Genomic DNA, 16283 nt, shown 5'->3' with positions numbered 1-16283 from the left:
GTTTGCACTTGGCAACAATCCACTCCTGCTTCTCAATCATCTTCAGACATGCAAAGTTGATGCTATAGAGAAAGCCTGAAAGAAAAAGGCTTTCGGCATTTGCAGGTCAACAGAGAGATTTGCTAAAGCCATCTAGATTTCTCTCCTCCCTCCAGTTAATTCAACCAAACTTGGAGCAGCTTTTTGCTTGTGCCCTTCTTTGCTAGGGATCCGTTCTTGAGGGAGGGGTGGACAGAAAGGGGAAATAGAAAGGGCCAAGCAGGGTGGGGAAATCTGGCATCTGGCTTGTTGGTGCTTCCTTCCAGGAACCCTGGAGGGCTAGTCTCCATTGCAGGCCATGCTTCCAGGGGTGGGAGTCGGGAGTAGTCCCCTTGCACCCTATCCCGCCATCGCTAAGCTCCCTTCCTGAGCTATCCGGCCTGGCGACCACGCCGCTGAACCATCCATGGCTACGATTAATGCCTGGCATTTTTTGAATCCCTGACTTCATGTGCTTTACACTTCTTTAATACTTCCCAGGACAGTTTACTTTTCCACCCTTTCCAGAGCCGCCTGGTCGGGCCAGTGTCTCCCCGCTGACCTTTAAGGCCAGCAGCACATTCAGATGTTGGGCTTTTCTTCTTTAGCTTGAATAGCAACAAAATCAACGTAATTCTTTCAAATTAGGTTCCCAGAGAGAAGAAATTGTAGAGATAAAAAATCATATTATGTATACGCGCATATGCGTATATTCATATGTGTATATATATTTCCTCTCCTTGTTTAAACCTGGGCGGGAGACAGGGTGAACCTTAAAGGGTAAAGTGCGTGCGGCTCCCTGCCCCCCACTCTCAAGACGCAGTCATGTAGGGACGCGGTCCCTTCCCTCCGATTCCCCAGACAGCTCGCGCTACTTTTCCCGGCCATTGTCCCGTGTCCCTGGTGCTTCCTCTTCCACTGTCCCCCGTCCTCCTCGGGCGCCTCACCCGCTTCCTCCCACCAGCCACAGCCCAGACTCGCTGGGGTCAGGACGCCGCCAGGATGCCCGCCAGCAGCCCGCGCGCCAGCCCGCAGGTGCGCCCCGCCCCGCCCTTCCCGCGGCCCCGCCCCAGCGCCCACGTCATAGTGACGCGCATCCCGCGCAGGCGCAGCTCGGCGCCCACCTCCTCCCCGCGGCCGGTCGCCCGCTTGGTATTATGATTAGCGCTGGGTGCGGGGTTTCGGCGGCCGGGAGGGAGTTGTCGGCGCCGCGGCCGCTGCGGACGGACGCCCGCCTACCGGCTGAGGTAGGAGCGAGTGCGGAGCGCGGCGGGGCGCGGCGACCGTGGGCGGGGGTGCGGGGCCGGCCTCCGCAGCCCCAGTAGCCTCCGCCGTTGCGGGGCTGGGCGTTTGAGTCGGGGCGTCCGCTGCAGGCGGAAAGTAAGGCGCGCTCCGCGGTCCCCGCGCCGGCTGCAGCGCGCGGCCCGGGGGGACGCGGAGCCCGAGCTGCGGCGGCCCCGACCCCGCGGCACGGCCTGGCGGCGGGGCGGTGGCAGGGCCGGGCGGGAGCCGTCACTGCGGCGGCGAGCCGCGGGCGCCCCGAGGCCCTGCCCTTGCGGCCGCGGCGGGATTGCGGCACCTCGGAAGGCGCCCGCATCCTCGCGCCCCGCCCCGGAGCGGGCCGAGTGCGGCGCCCGCGGGGCCCCGCGCCCAGGTCTCTCCGTAGGGCGTGTATTCCTCTCTGAATGTTTTCGTTTTTCGAGCGAATGTAGTACAGCACGGGGGTTCCTCGGTCAGACTGCAGCTTTACAATAGAGTGGGGATATTGTTGTCTGTGGAGAGAGGGCAGCAGGGTAAGGAGGAGGAGCAGTGCCATTCCCGAGGGAGAGCTAGAATTTTTGTCGGACTGGGAAACCTACGTTCTTTTCCATAGTCACCTCCTGTTGATTTCTTTCGGGACCATTTTTTAAAAACCTTCCTACCTTTTACTTGGACTTGGGATCCGGTAGAGTGGCAGCCTTTTATCCCAGGGGTTCCTGAAGCTGTGCTATTTCCAACAGTTGGATCGGATACAATCCAGTAGCTTCATAGGGAGTTGCAGGATTTGGCGAGAATTTAGCAGTGGGGTTCTTAAATCTGTAAACGTCTAAGGATATAGGATATAGGACCTTCGAAACTGTGAAGTTACTTTTTTTCCCCTTCCATTTAATTGAGTGCATTCTCAAAGTCTCAGGAGTGGTGGTAAAGTTGATTTAATGTGTTAAACATTTTATTAGGTTTTAAGATGAAGCATGGCTTGCAAGTGTTGGGCATCCTGTTGAATCTCCACCAAATACCTGTCAAACATGGAATATACCTCAGTTTGGGTTCCTGGGTTCCTTGTATGTGGTTGAAGCGCTGTGTCCTAAACCAGTCTTGAACTTATCAGAATCTCTATCAGTGTACTTTAAAGCCTGGATTGTCAAGGCTTATGTAATCAATTTGTTAATTTATAATCTTGTTACATCGCTTTCCAGATTTTTAAATCATTCCCTTAAGGAAATCTGTCTTCAACGTCTGCTTAAATATTTCTCTTGGAATTGGATTCCTCAAGAAGAATGTACTGTACAAGTGGTGATTAAAACATTCTAATTAGACAAGTTTCTTTTTTTAAAGAACGGCAAATACATGTTGATTATTTTATCAAATATCTTGGAGTTGTCCCAGTGTGGAGAACGAGCGGCATTCCCATTTTACAGAACTAGGATTGAGAGAGATTACATGACATTCCCAAGGTCACATATTAAAGCAATGTAGAAAATCAAGTGCATGTTGCTAACTTTTCTTAATACTCTCATCCTTTTTAGTTTTGGGGCAGCAAACTTTGCCACCTTTCATTTTTTAAATTTGTATAATCACTTTTTATTGTTCGTTTTCTGCACAGAAATTACTCTTGCCCTATTTTTTGTGACCCTGAGTAAATTTCTCTGTATATTGCAGTAAGATCCATTAGTTTAAAACATGCTAGAACTCAGAAGTTATACTAATTTTTATTTTTCTAGACCAGAAGTATAGATTGGGCCTTTATGGTTCAGATTTAATCACATCCTAAAAGAAAGGGTTTTAAATGTCCTTATTAAAATTGAAAGGCTTTCATGATATTTTTACTGGTCTCAGGAAATACTGTTCATCTAAACTTCACTGTAGGTGCTTCCCTCATATAGAAAGTGAAACTAAATAGAAAAAATATTTATTTTAGGAGATACTGAGCAGCTATGGTTCTAAGCACTAGTATAAATAAGGTATGATTTCTTCCCTGTAGCAGCTTGTCTGATCCTAAGAGCTCGTTACACTGCCTAGGAAGAAAAGGGTACAGATTACAGATGAACTTCCCACATGTCCAGAATTTTAGGAATAAAAACAGATGAGGAACTCTAAAAGACTTAATTTAGCTGCATCCCAGATGCTTATTTAACAACCAAAAGATAGAGTTTTTAGTCAAGTTGCTTTTGTAAGAAAACTGTCACTCTTAGTTTATGTATTTCCCAGTGTGCATGTGTGTGTGCAGGTAAATTCTTAGAGCAACTTAGATAGAAAAGTTGAGTGGATTCTAGCAGTTTTGAAGATAAACTTAACCTTTGATCATTTATTCATGGAACCTGTGTGTGTCTGTTTTTGGGACCCTAGGATAGAGGATAGCAGTAGAAAAGTGAATAAAAATCTGTTCTGACTTTAGGAACTTAGAAACTATTGGGGAACACGAAGGTAAACAGTAACGATGCAAACAGATGAATATGGTGATGGGGCTTAGGGAAAATCCTACAGAAGCACAGAGATGACAGCAATGAACAATCTGACTTGGGAGGAGGTCTTGCAGGGTAGGTAGATTTCCCAGGCAGAGAAAAAGGGAAAAGGCCAGAGGGTTCAGGGAGGATGAGAAGACAAGGTCAAGTGGTGGGAGAAGAACTTAGATCCAAGTAGGTGAAAGGGAGTTGCTGAGGCACAGACAATGCAGCTTTTCTTTAAAGCATTTGAAAAGGAAAGCAAGAAATGGGGCAGTAGCTTTGGGGGATGGGGGAGAAAGGTTTTTGGTATTTTGTTTTAGTTCGGGAAGAGCTGGTGTAAAATCTCTCAGGCTTAATGGCCTCATGAATGAGCACTTGGGAGTGTGTTGTCTGCTCTGGATAATCTAGAGCTATGTTTTCCACACAGATGATCATTTCCTCATCTGCTTTTCTGTACATCTACTTTGGGTTGTGGCCCTCTGTTCCATGGGAAACCATTTCTGGCTGGTGGTAGGGGAGGAACCTGCCTAAACAGGATTTCTGCTCTTTCCTCTCTGAACATGATTTCTCTGCTGTCACTTCCAGAGCCTCCTGAGAGTCTGCTTTGGCACCCCCAGCATTTGGCCTCTGTTCAGGTAGGCTCTTCCATGACAAATCAGGCCTCTTTCCCTTTCCTTATGGTGTTATGCCCCCTAGTCTGCTGCCATGTGGCTACTCAGCAGTTACTTCAAACTTAGAGGGCATTATCCGTCCATTTGACATGATGTTTCAAGTTCTGGAGTGTCTCCAGGCCCAAGGCAAGATTGGATATGTCTATATCTAAACACCATACTCTCTCAACTGCATATTTGCCTAGACCATATAATGTGAGTTTTGAAAAAATGCTCCAGAAGCATGGATTACGCAACATATCTGTGGTCAAATCACAACATCTACTGGGCCTCATCTTCTCAGTTGTTGACAAGCAGTTATCTTTCTCAAAGCCAAAAGACTGTCAGCTCCTTGAAAGCAAAGACTATTCTTTCATTTCTACATCCCCAGACCAGAGTAATGCCTGGTAGGTAGGTATTCTGTGTACTCAAGTTTCTTGATGAAGAGACTTTAAAAAATCTAATTTTTAGTTTATTAATTTTAACAGCCTATTATAGAAACCATACCCATTTAATATAGCTGGGTTGGATTTGGATTGTTTTTCAATCATACGGTTTTAGAACTAGAAGCAAATCTTCCATCTATGCTAATATGACTTGCCCCATATTCTAACTCTGAGAGAATGGCATCACCAGCTACCACTCTCCACTAGAGTCATTCTAGATTTCTCCCTTTGCCTTGCCCTCTGTGCATTGAGTTCTTGGATTCTGTTTCCAAAATGTGTCTTTTCTACTACATCCTCATCATCTCTGTGCATGTACTGGCTGCCCTCATTTTTCAGTCTTTCAGTAATCATCTACCTGGCGACATTTTCAGTAGTCTCACAGCTCTAGTCTTGCCCTTCCGGTCTGATCTTGACTCTGCTGCAAGACTGTTTTGTTAAAGTGTTGTCTCTGATTGCTGTTCTGCTCCGAATTCTTCTTTGACTTGTTATGCCCACCTTCATTTGTTCATTTAATAAAATGTGTATATTTTGGGTTGGTGCTATACTTGGCAGGCCCTGGGATACAGAGCTGAATAAAATAGACATAAGCCTTACGGGGACTGACCTTACCATTTAGTCTAGTGGAGGGTACAAATTATTAACCACACAATCATACAAATAATTATGTGACCCGGCAATTGTGATAAGGGCCATAGTGGTAAAGGGCATGGTGCTGTGAGTGAGTTCAGGGAGGTGGGGATGGGAAGGAGATGGTTAGGAAGGTGACCTTTAAGCTGGACCGTAAAGCCTGGGTAAGGGCTGTCCAGACCAAAGAAGTATAAACTGATTATTTGCATGGAGTACCCTTTGGGCATTTGGCCGTTACCTACTTGTCTGACCTTGCCTCTTACACTCTGCATATATTGTCCCAGTCACACTAGTCTCTCTTAAGTCTCTGCTGAAAAGCCTCTTCCCTACCATCACCAATTTCAATTCTTAGCTCAAACATACAAAAAATAATTTCTCTTGGATGTCTTCTATGAACTCCCCAATGCAGATTTAAGGGAAAACACCTGTTTTTGCATGTCTGTTCCTGTAAGAGACAGTAAACAACTTGAGGCAGGGACCTTCCTAGTATATCCAGTAGAGGTGTTTAGGGACCAGTTTGTTGGGCCAATTGGGGATGAGGGTACTGATAATAAAATAAGATGCGGAATTATGTATACAACCTCTCTCAAATATTGAAATCTTCTGGGAGGGAGGCTAGTTATGAAAAGTTGGGGGGGAAAATCCTTGGGTGATTGTGATCCCGTTCACACTTTGCTGATATGTATTATCCCATTAGCTTTCACAATAACTGCCCGAGGTGGTGATTATCTTTGTTTTATAGATAAAGACATGCCTGTTCATAGAAGTTGAGTGACTTGTTGGGCTCTAGATCTTGTGGCACTTTTTCCACTGTGCTGTCATTGCTGTTCTGCATATTTGCTGAATAAATGAATTTTGATCATTCCTAAAGTGTACCTCTTTAATGAAGATAATAAGAAAAGTTGACTGTGTGGTACTTTGAAATGTTGAATCTTAGAACTGCTATCCTAGCTCCTCCTCTCATGTTCCCTCCCTGCATATGTACACACATACACACACACACACACACACACCTCTCTTAGGCCCTTATATTGTCTTTTACTCTATATCGCATAGCTGGGGGGAAAATATTTGAATATATGTCAAACTTGGTTTAATATTTAACTATGTTGGTTCTTCTATATTAGAGACATTATGTTTTAGACATTTTAATGTAAGATTTACAGTATGGCTTACCTAGATAAAGTTCATTTTAGATTTAGGATATATTAACAAATATTCAGATATACTAACAACTATTCATGGACAGATTGTGAAGCTGGAGTGTACTATATTCATGGACCTCTATTTAAAATAGTCATAATAATGTACAGCCTTTTTATTTAGCAGTAGACAAAGGCAGAGTGATTGTATTTTAAGGTAAGATTTAGCTTTCTGTTTTACCTCATTTTTTGCAGGTTAAACAGTTCTCTCTTTATTGGCATAAACTATTATGAATGGTACTAAAGAAATTTGCAGCAATAATATTCAGTCTACAGTTTGAGGGCTTGATTTTGTCCTTTGCCTTTTCTATTTTATGAATATTTGCTAATCCTCTTGTGAAGGAAAGTGCTTTTTCAGAAACAAATGGAAAGAATGTAATTTGCAAAGTATATTAAAATTGCAGTTTGGGAAAGGATAAAGTTCTTAAGGAGAAAGTAGAGCCTGCCTAAATTTTACCTGAATTACTTACTTGGTATTGGCTGGAGAGGAGTCATGCTATCACAAAATCGTATGCAAAGAATTGTATGAAGTTATTTTCAAGGTGCCCTTCCATTTTTTAGATGATCACTAATTACCTCAGTCTGTTTTTTGAATGGTTATTTGCCTGTAACTTCCTTCTCAACTTGAAAAGCAGTTTCTGAACATTTCAGAAAATTTTTTATGGAATTATTTGTTAATAAAGTTTACTAGGTGAGTCTTTGGTGGCCCTAGGAAATTTCCTCTGTTTAATTGATTGCTGGAGCAAGTAACTTGCATGGCATATCAGAATTGGAGGAACATTAAAAATATCAAAATAGATTTATTTTAGTACTTTTGTTTTCCTAGGAATTAGAAAGGTATAGGTAAGAGCAGTGTATTGTTAACAGGAAAGAAAACCTCAAGGCTGAGGGGTCAGCAGGGCCTGGAATCCAACCTAGGTAGCTCTTACCTGAGTGTAGGACCATGAACTCTTTGGCTCTGCTTTCTCATGTGTAAAATGGGTATGATACCTCCATTATATCACTCATTGTGAGGAATTAAATGATAATAACAAAGGTAAAAAGCACAGTCCCTGCATTCCTAGTAGTTGAATTCTGTTTCCTCTTTTTTGAGACCTGTATGCAAACAAAATGGGAATTCTAATGGGCAATTGTGGCAGTAAAAGACATTATTAAAATTAGAAATGAGACAAGGAAAGAAAAATCAACTGTGGTTTTGCTATAATTCATTTCTGTACAAACCTATTTAGGTTAGTAGTAGATTTTTAGGAAAGTAGTATGTATATGGGTGTTAATGAGAGAGATCTGATAAGTCATAATAAAAAATCAGTGTTCTATGGAACTTTGAAGTGAACATGGACATTTAAAATTGGTTTAAATTCTCTAATAACCTTATTTCTATGTTGCTTTCATGTTAATACCTAAAGGATATTCCTCTTCTGTTGAAGCCTCATCAGTTCTTTTATGAAAAGCTTTTCCTGTGCATTTTTAACTCTTTAATAGACACGTTGATTGAACTTAAGTATAATTCAAAGATAAGATATGTGGTGAATTATTTAGTATGGTAGGTTTTCCATTAGTTTTGAGAGGGTAAGTGTCCATCACAGTTGCTTAAATGGTGAGCCATTAGGGATTCTTCAGAATCGGCCTTTTCCTTAACCTTACTTAATTTATCTCATTTCTGCTGAAATCATAACTTCACCCAAATTGGTATTCTCCATTCCTAAGCCAACCAGCCAGCCACAGGCACTCTCACTTTGCTGCTTCTGTTTATCCCATTTTTAGGAAGGGTGTTGCAGTATTACCTGTTGAAGGACCAGCCTTGGTCTGTGGGCTGCCCCTGTCTTTGGTGATCCTGGCCTTCTTTAGTTTCCTTTCCTCTTCCTTTGACATACCTCACCTGGGCTAACTTGTATAATTATTTATCTTTTTATATGCAGATCCTGTTTTCTTAAATCATTTGTAAGATTCTAAAGGACAGGGACTATGTTGCTTCCTATACAGTTAGGGCTCAAATTATTTATTAATGAAAATGACTCTGTTCCTGTTCCGCAGCCTGAAGCAGGTGCATATCTTCTCCCTCAGAGGAGGCAGAATATTTCATTGAGTATGTCTTGTTTATTACCAATACATAAATAGGCATTAGGTAGTATATTAGACTGTATTTTCAGGGAAATCGGTATATTTCATATCTCTCTCTCTTAATGGAAAAGTAAATTGAATAAGTATGTATAGAAAGTCAAAATTTTAATAACCTCTGCCTTTCCTGAAATATAAAATCAGTACATAATCACGGTCAAAACTTTTAAAGAAAAAGCATAAGAGAAAAAAAATTTTGTGATCTTACTAATTTAACATTTTGGGTTTTAAAAATATATATTCATACAAATTATATGTTTTTTTAAAAAACTGGGGTCATACGCTTTGAAATTTGGTATATAAGTTTTTTTTAACTTAACATTATGTTGTGAGAATTTCCCCCATGAGATTAAATAGCCTCAAAATACAGTGGCATAATGTTAATGTTGGATTATACTGTGATTTTATTTGGCCATTTCCTTATTGTAGACCTTTAGGTTATTTCTGATTTTTCTGTATATATAAATATCCCAGTGAACACTGTTGAATATAAATGTTTGTCCACATCTTTATCTCTTTAAGACATAAATCTAGTGTTAAGATTATTAAATCAAGGATATTGCTTATTTTAAGGCTCTTGATACAGGTTGAGTATCCCTTAACTGAAATATTTGGGACCAGAAGTGTTTTGGATTTTGGATTTTTTCTGATTTTGGAATATTTGCATATACTTAATGAGAGATCTTGGGATGGGACCCAAGTGTAAACATGAAGTTCATTTATGTTTCATACATACCTTATCCATACACATAGCCTTAAGGCAGTTTTAGACAATATTTTAAATAATTCTGTGCATAAAACAAAGTTCGGACTGCATTTTGATTGCAACTCATCACGTGAGGTCAGGTGTGGAATTTTCCACTTGTGGCATATCAGGACTCAAAAAGTTTCAGGTTTTAGAGCATTCTGGATTTTAGATTTTCGAATTAGGGATGCTCAACCTATACATGAATTGACAGATTGCTTTTTAGAAAGGTGACTTGCAGTCCCACCAATGTAAGAATCCCCAACTGATCATGTCTTTTAAGTGAGAGTCAGTGAAATGTTAGGTGCCAGTATTTTGGTTTATGGATTAGGCTTTTTTTCTGTATCAACATCCTTTTTTTGATCATTTTTTAATGACAATCTTCATCACAATATCGGTAGGGGAAAAAACATGATAGGGAGTTAAAATAAGTTTTGACGGTGCTAATAAAAGCTTTGGAAGATAATAGATTTAGATTATTAAGTTTTTAATTCTCTGTAACTTTGAACTTTTATTCTGTTTTGCTGGCAGCATTGAGTAATTGCGGGTTGGATTTATTTTGGAGTAATTTCTACACACCAGCTTTTGTTTAAGTCATTATTTATTATGTGAGCACATTATGCCAAAGCTGTTACCATACTAATTTTTAAGTCTCATCCCCTCCTAGGTAGAAATGGTGACACGTTTAGCATTTTTCATCACTTTAACAAGAGGCAGAATCTGTTTAGGAATTTGAATTTGTTGTCTGCACTGCTGGTGCAAGTTCTGTGGCTTGGATGTTAACCCCTTTCTACAAGTAGTAAATACTCCTCTACATCAGTTCATGATTTGCCTAACTCCTGAATGCATTCAAATTCCTTGATATATCCTGGACTATAGCTTGTTTTACTTAGAGGAAATAAAGGTTACTTAAGCCAGCACTTCAAGAATTCTGCAACCAGATCACTGCCTTGAGAGACTGGAGCAGGCTTCTCAGCATGACATGTCTAGTCCCCTCAATGGTCCTGAGTCCATTAAAATTGACGAAGACTTAGAACATACTTTAGTAGGTAATTAAAGATTTGGGGGTACAGTTTATACCTGTTAGGAAATATGTAAGACACGTCAATACAGTTTTTTTTTGGACAGAGTCTCACTCTGTTGCCCAGGCTAGAGTGAGTGCCGTGGCATCAGCCTAGCTCACAGCAACCTCAAACTCCTGAGCTCAAGGGATCCTCCTGTCTCAGCCTCCCGAGTAGCTGGGACTACAGGCATGCACCACCATGTCCGGCTAATTTTTTCTATGTATATTTTTAGCTGTCCATATTTCTTTCTATTTTTAGTAGAGATGGGGTCTCGCTCTTGCTCAGGCTGGTCTCGAACTCCTGAGCTCAAACGATCCGCCCACCTCGGCCTCCCAAAGTGCTAGGATTACAGGCGTGAGCCACCGCGCCCGGCCCGTAAATACAGTTTTAGTGTAGCTTTGTAAAAACTCAACTTTGAGATGTCTGTATTAGGTGGAGAGCATTGGCATAGATTTTTTTAAAAGCATTTAGTATGTTTGGGAGGTTTTTGTGTATTGGAATATTGGTGGTCTTGTTTTGGGGGCAAATTTATAATATCCCCAATAAAATGTTTACTTAATATACAAAGGCTATAGTAGTATAATTTTTGCACACAGTACTTGTTCAACTTCTCTACTTTCTCATGCCTTGGGATTGATCCAGAGTGATATCCAGGCAGCCACCTTTGTTCAGCATTCTGTTTTGTCCTTACTTCTCCTAGGGAGAGGTGTGAGGAGGAAACATTTGATATACAGACCAGACTGCAATGATGATGATGTCAATGAAAAGCTAAAAGTGAGTTTTAACAAAAAAAGAATAACAGGGTGAATTCCAAATTGATAGTAGGTTTAACAGAAGCTGGTTCTACAACTGTTTTCAGCAGCTTGCAAAACGTGTGTAGGGCCACCCACACTTCCTTCCTCTTCTCCAGCCACACCCACTCGCTTCAGTTGCTTCTGCTCTCTTTAGCTGGGAGAACATCAGTATATTCTTGCAACACATACCAGTACTTGTTTCTCAAACATGAATTTCCATATTATAAATGGTCTTGGCCAGTTGGCCTGTTTCATTTAGGTCCAGCGTAGTTATATACATATACTAAATAAGAAGATTGCTCTACAATGGCCTATGTTAGTGGTATTTGCTGTTTAAAAAGATGTCATCTTAGCTGTGTAGTCATTAAAAATACTGATTTAAAAGAACTTAGTGCATGGGAAAATAGTCATATAAAGTAGAGGAAAAGTGATTATCAAACTTCATGTACAGTATCTTAGCTTTGTAAGGAAGCATAAGTATAAAGAATATATACTCAGACCTGATGAGAAGTCATCCTAGATGAGATTACAGGTGATTTTTATTTTCTTTGTTGTGTTTTTCCTAATTTTGTAAAGTGAACTTGTATTAACTTGTCCAAATTGTATTGTGGAGAGACGTATTTTAAAAGTAGTTACAAATCTCTCTCTATCCCAACACCCCCCCCCCCGAAGTATTATCCCATTTTATTAAAAAAATTGTGTCCAGGCATATGTTATAAACAAAATAATTTGGAAGGCTGTGTACTAAAATGTTAACAGATACTATAAAGGGTGAGATGATTTTTTTAAAAATTCCCCTCTCTTTTTACCAATCTTGTTCTAATTGCATTTTTCACCTAGACAGATTTTTCTATCATAACTGAAACAAAAATGCTAAAACAAAGGAAGGTAATATGTCAAGTGAAAAAAACATGATGCAGGATATAAAGTTATATATAGAATGATCACGGCTTTGTCAAACAATGTAAAGAAGAAGGTGTGTGTAAATATTTGCAGATTGACCACCAAAATGTTAATGCAACTGATTTTCAGTGCCAGGGTTTTGGATGCTTTTTTATTTTTATTTTCCACTCTGTGTTTTCCAGATTTTCCATATGAATATATTTAATGGGAAAAAATGTAGAGGAGCATTTAGTCCTTTTTGAAAGGGCAAATTTGAAAGAAAGTTATCTTAATATCATTTTAAAAGCAAATAGATTTTGTGAGGTGTTTCATTGAAAAATCACCAGACTTTGATGCCTAGCTGCAATGGTGATAAGACATTATTTCCTTTATCTTACAATCTCATAGTACTCATTTTCCATTTAGTATATTTTAGGAAACTGAATTTAGCAAAATTTTTATGAAAGTAAAAGAGATAACAGTTTGATAAATTCGTTATCTTAAAGTATGGTGAACGACTAAGAGAATTTCTGCTTGGGAATGGGGAATGCCATCATTGTAACAATGGTGGTGGTGGTGGTAGCTAGTATTTAGTGAATACTTTGTACCAGGCACTGTTCTAAATACTTTACCTATATTAACTCACTTAATCCTCACCACAGCCTATGAGGTTATAACTCGTATTACTAACATTTTCTGATGAAGAAACTGACCATACATAGAGGTCAGGTAACTTACTGAGTTCCTTTGGCTCGTGATTGGTGAGCTGGGATTCAAATCCAGTTTTGGCCTTCAGAACCAGTGCTCAATCACTGGACTACCACAGTGCCTTGCCACAGAGACTGGATGAAATGGGGTATTAGAAAGAGAGAAGCAAACAAGGATTATGGGAGGAGCTACCATATCCCACTTGGAGCTGAAGGACCAGGCAGGTAGGCTTGCCAAGGCTCACTAGTCACTAGATGTGGACCTGTGCCCATAGCTTTGCCAGCCTGGTGTGCACCGCAGACCAGTTGATTTCTCCTCCTGTCAGTCAGAGGACTTGTTTTCACATCCAGAGGTCACCCACCTTTCTTCCTCCTTTCACTTTTCTTATCTATTTGCCCCCACGCCCTTGCACTCCTTTTCTATCAAGTTCATGTGAGCTTAGGCTTAATGATTTAGTGTACAGTATAAACTGCATTGGCCTAGTGTGAATGTTTAGGGCTTTCAGTTATTTGTGTGATATTTTGTTGTCATGGAAAGGCCTGCAAAGCTATCTTAGTCAGTATTTCTTTATTGTGCCATGAAGTTGGATATAAGTGATCTGTCACATTCTCTTTGTTCATAGTGATAGTTTCTTTTTTTACTATCAAATGGCAAGCCTCTCATGTGAAATCGTGTGTTCCCTGATGCTGGCATCATAACTGATTTCCCCTTACCTGCTAGTATATTATAAAAGTTGCCCTCCTTGGCTATGGTAGAGGGTGTTTCATGAGCTTGTAGAGACTCCTGGAGATGGGGTGGGCTTTGAAGCCAGGCTGAGCAGGATTGGAGCCAGAGACATCAGGCAAGTTGAGCTTCATTGTACCTGCCTCGCAGGTTCATAATGAGGATTAGGCGAAATGCAAGTTTGGGGCCTGTTACCCTTGAGGTATTTAGCAAATGGCAAATGTACTGCTGCTCATTATTACTATTTCTTCCTTTTGGGGGAGTAATCTTTCTGACCTGTCACCTGGAAAAAATCTATATGTACCTGTTCACTCTGAAATTCCTGTTTATTAAATGTTCTTTAAAGGAGCTGTAATTCACAGAGAGCGTCAAGATAACAGGGGAGACCAGGTCACTAAAGACACATTTTGCCATTTTTGTACCTTTGTCTAGATCCAGCCCTAGGGTATATGTTTTGACTTTAAGCAAAATTAAAAGAAATAGAACTAAACCAAATTATTTTTCTATATTTTCTTTAGGAGAAAGAAGCAACTAACAAAACACAGTGATAACAAGGATTATTCAGTATGCAGTTTGCAGGGTATGTCTTTGAGCCGGTACAAATTCACCTTTACTTTACATAAGCCACATCTTAACATTTAGCATTGATGTTCAGAATGACTTTTGGGAACTGCAAGATCCTCAAAGATCAAAAAACGATTTAATTACTTCCTACTCTGACTCAAAATGCACTTGATAGTAGGATTAAACAGTGGACTAGTATTTTAAAAGATGTTCACTGACAAGGATGTTTTCCCTCCCAGCCTTCAGTTAATCATAGTGCCCTGTTCCCAGCATATACTTTAATTGTGGTTTTATAGACAGTGGACAGGGGGTGCTCATACAAAAAGTAAATTCTTTGATAGTGAGAGTGATTAATCATGTCATTATGGGGTACTCTTATTGTGAAGTGACCTATTAGATACTTTTCCGTGAGCTTGCTATAGATTAAAAATTATTTCACTCTGCCCTTTTGCTGGCACAGGTCTGGGAAGAGAAACATCAAAGTGTTAATAGTAATTGTGTGTCTGAGACCCTGGAAAAAGACTTTTTTTCATTTATTATTTTTGTAATAAAACAGTTTAAATTTTTAAAAACTCAAATGCATTTAGAAAATCTGACTTATGTGTCACCTTCCAGGACAACATCTAAAATGATAGATGAAAAGAACAAAGTTATATAACTTGGGGGGGGGTAGCCTGAAGGAGTCTGTTTTGAAAGCTAAAGTTGCACTTGCAAGCTTGTGCAATGGGAACATATACTAGGGTAGAATTTTAAGAATAATTACTGCCCTTATAATTAATTGAAGTTAAAAGATTTAAAGATAATTTCCCTTCCCCCAGGGTTAACCTACAGTTTTTATTTTTGAAAATTACATATACCTGGCCAGGCACGGTGGCTCACGGTGGCCTATAATCGTAGCATTCTGGGAGGCCAAGGCGAAAGGATTGCTTGAGCCCAGGAGTTCGAGACCAGCCAGAGCAAGAGTGAGATCCTATCTCTGCTAAAAACAGAAAAATTAGGTGGGCGCAGTGGCGTGGGCCTGTAGTCCCAGCTACTTGGGAGGCTGAGGCAGAAGGATTGCTTGAACCCAGGAGTTTGAGGTTGCAGTGAGCTGTGATGATGCCATCGCACTCTAGCCAGGGCAACAGAGCGAGACTCTGTCTCCAAAAAAAAAAAAAAAAAAAAAATTTAAATATACCTGAGCAAAGTTTCTTTTGGGGAACTGCTGTCCAAATAAATCAAGGTCTTTCAATTTCAGTTTTCCTGTTAATCTTTTCATTAAAATTATGAATTCAGATGACAGAGATATAGAAGATAACACAGATGTAACTCAGATGGCACAGTATAGAAGAAATTTGCTTTTTTCCTTCTTAGTACCTGTACATCGTATTGGTTTCTTGTTAAAGAAAAATCATAATAGAAACAGGATTGATGATTTAATTTTGGTTCTGAAATCATTTTGCAGAAATAATGTAGCATGGACTTAAAGCATAGTTTTAAAGCATAGACTTTAAAGCATAGACTGATGTCAGCAGCCCTGAGTTTGAATCCCAGCTCTTTCGCACACTGGCCCTGTAGCCTTGGCCAAGTTACTTAATCTTTCTGTGCCTCAAAATGGGTCTCATAATCCCTGTGTCTGAGGGAAATTGTAAGCATTGAATGAGGATGGTGTAACGCATTTGGTTTGTGATTAGTGTATAATATTCAGTGAATATTAGTACTATTCATTATTACAGTAATTACTAAAACATATTAGTAAACATTAACATTGACTTTTTAGGCTTGTAATGTATAAATTTCTTGAGGTGGTTCTAGGTGTGTGATTTAGATCATTTCTAAAGTGATTACCAATATAATAATATCTTTGTACCTGTTTTATGTGCCTCTTTTATGGCATTTTAACTTTTAAGATACTGTTATCCTAAATGTGACATCGATTAAAGTGGTCAAATGTTTATAAAGAGTTTGGGCTTTGAAATATGAATTAGGTTTGAATCCTGGCTTTAACACTTAATATGTCACATGTACCTAGAGCAGAGTCTGTTTCCTTGGCTATAAA

General features: G+C 40.0%; 1 protein-coding gene across 3 annotated transcripts in view; it reads left to right on the top strand.

Annotated features, from left to right (window-relative positions):
• Window positions 1–1183: 1183 nt before the first annotated feature.
• The window catches only part of SNRK (SNF related kinase), a 67901-nt gene continuing 52801 nt past the window's right edge, over window positions 1184–16283 (top strand). The window contains exons 1-3 of one of the 3 annotated variants that reach the window (XM_069475603.1): window positions 1184–1265; window positions 4308–4357; window positions 14200–14261. The gene's annotated coding sequence lies outside the window, so the exon portion shown is untranslated. The remainder of the gene's footprint in view (window positions 1266–4307; window positions 4358–14199; window positions 14262–16283) is intronic. The other 2 variants (XM_069475602.1, XM_069475604.1) reach the window with 2 other exon arrangements.

The sequence above is a fragment of the Eulemur rufifrons genome, chromosome 7 (genome assembly GCF_041146395.1).
Source record: "Eulemur rufifrons isolate Redbay chromosome 7, OSU_ERuf_1, whole genome shotgun sequence".
Classification (NCBI taxonomy): domain Eukaryota; kingdom Metazoa; phylum Chordata; class Mammalia; order Primates; family Lemuridae; genus Eulemur; species Eulemur rufifrons.
The sequence above is the reverse complement of the archived record's forward strand: the minus strand, read 5'-3'. Positions and strand labels throughout refer to the sequence as shown.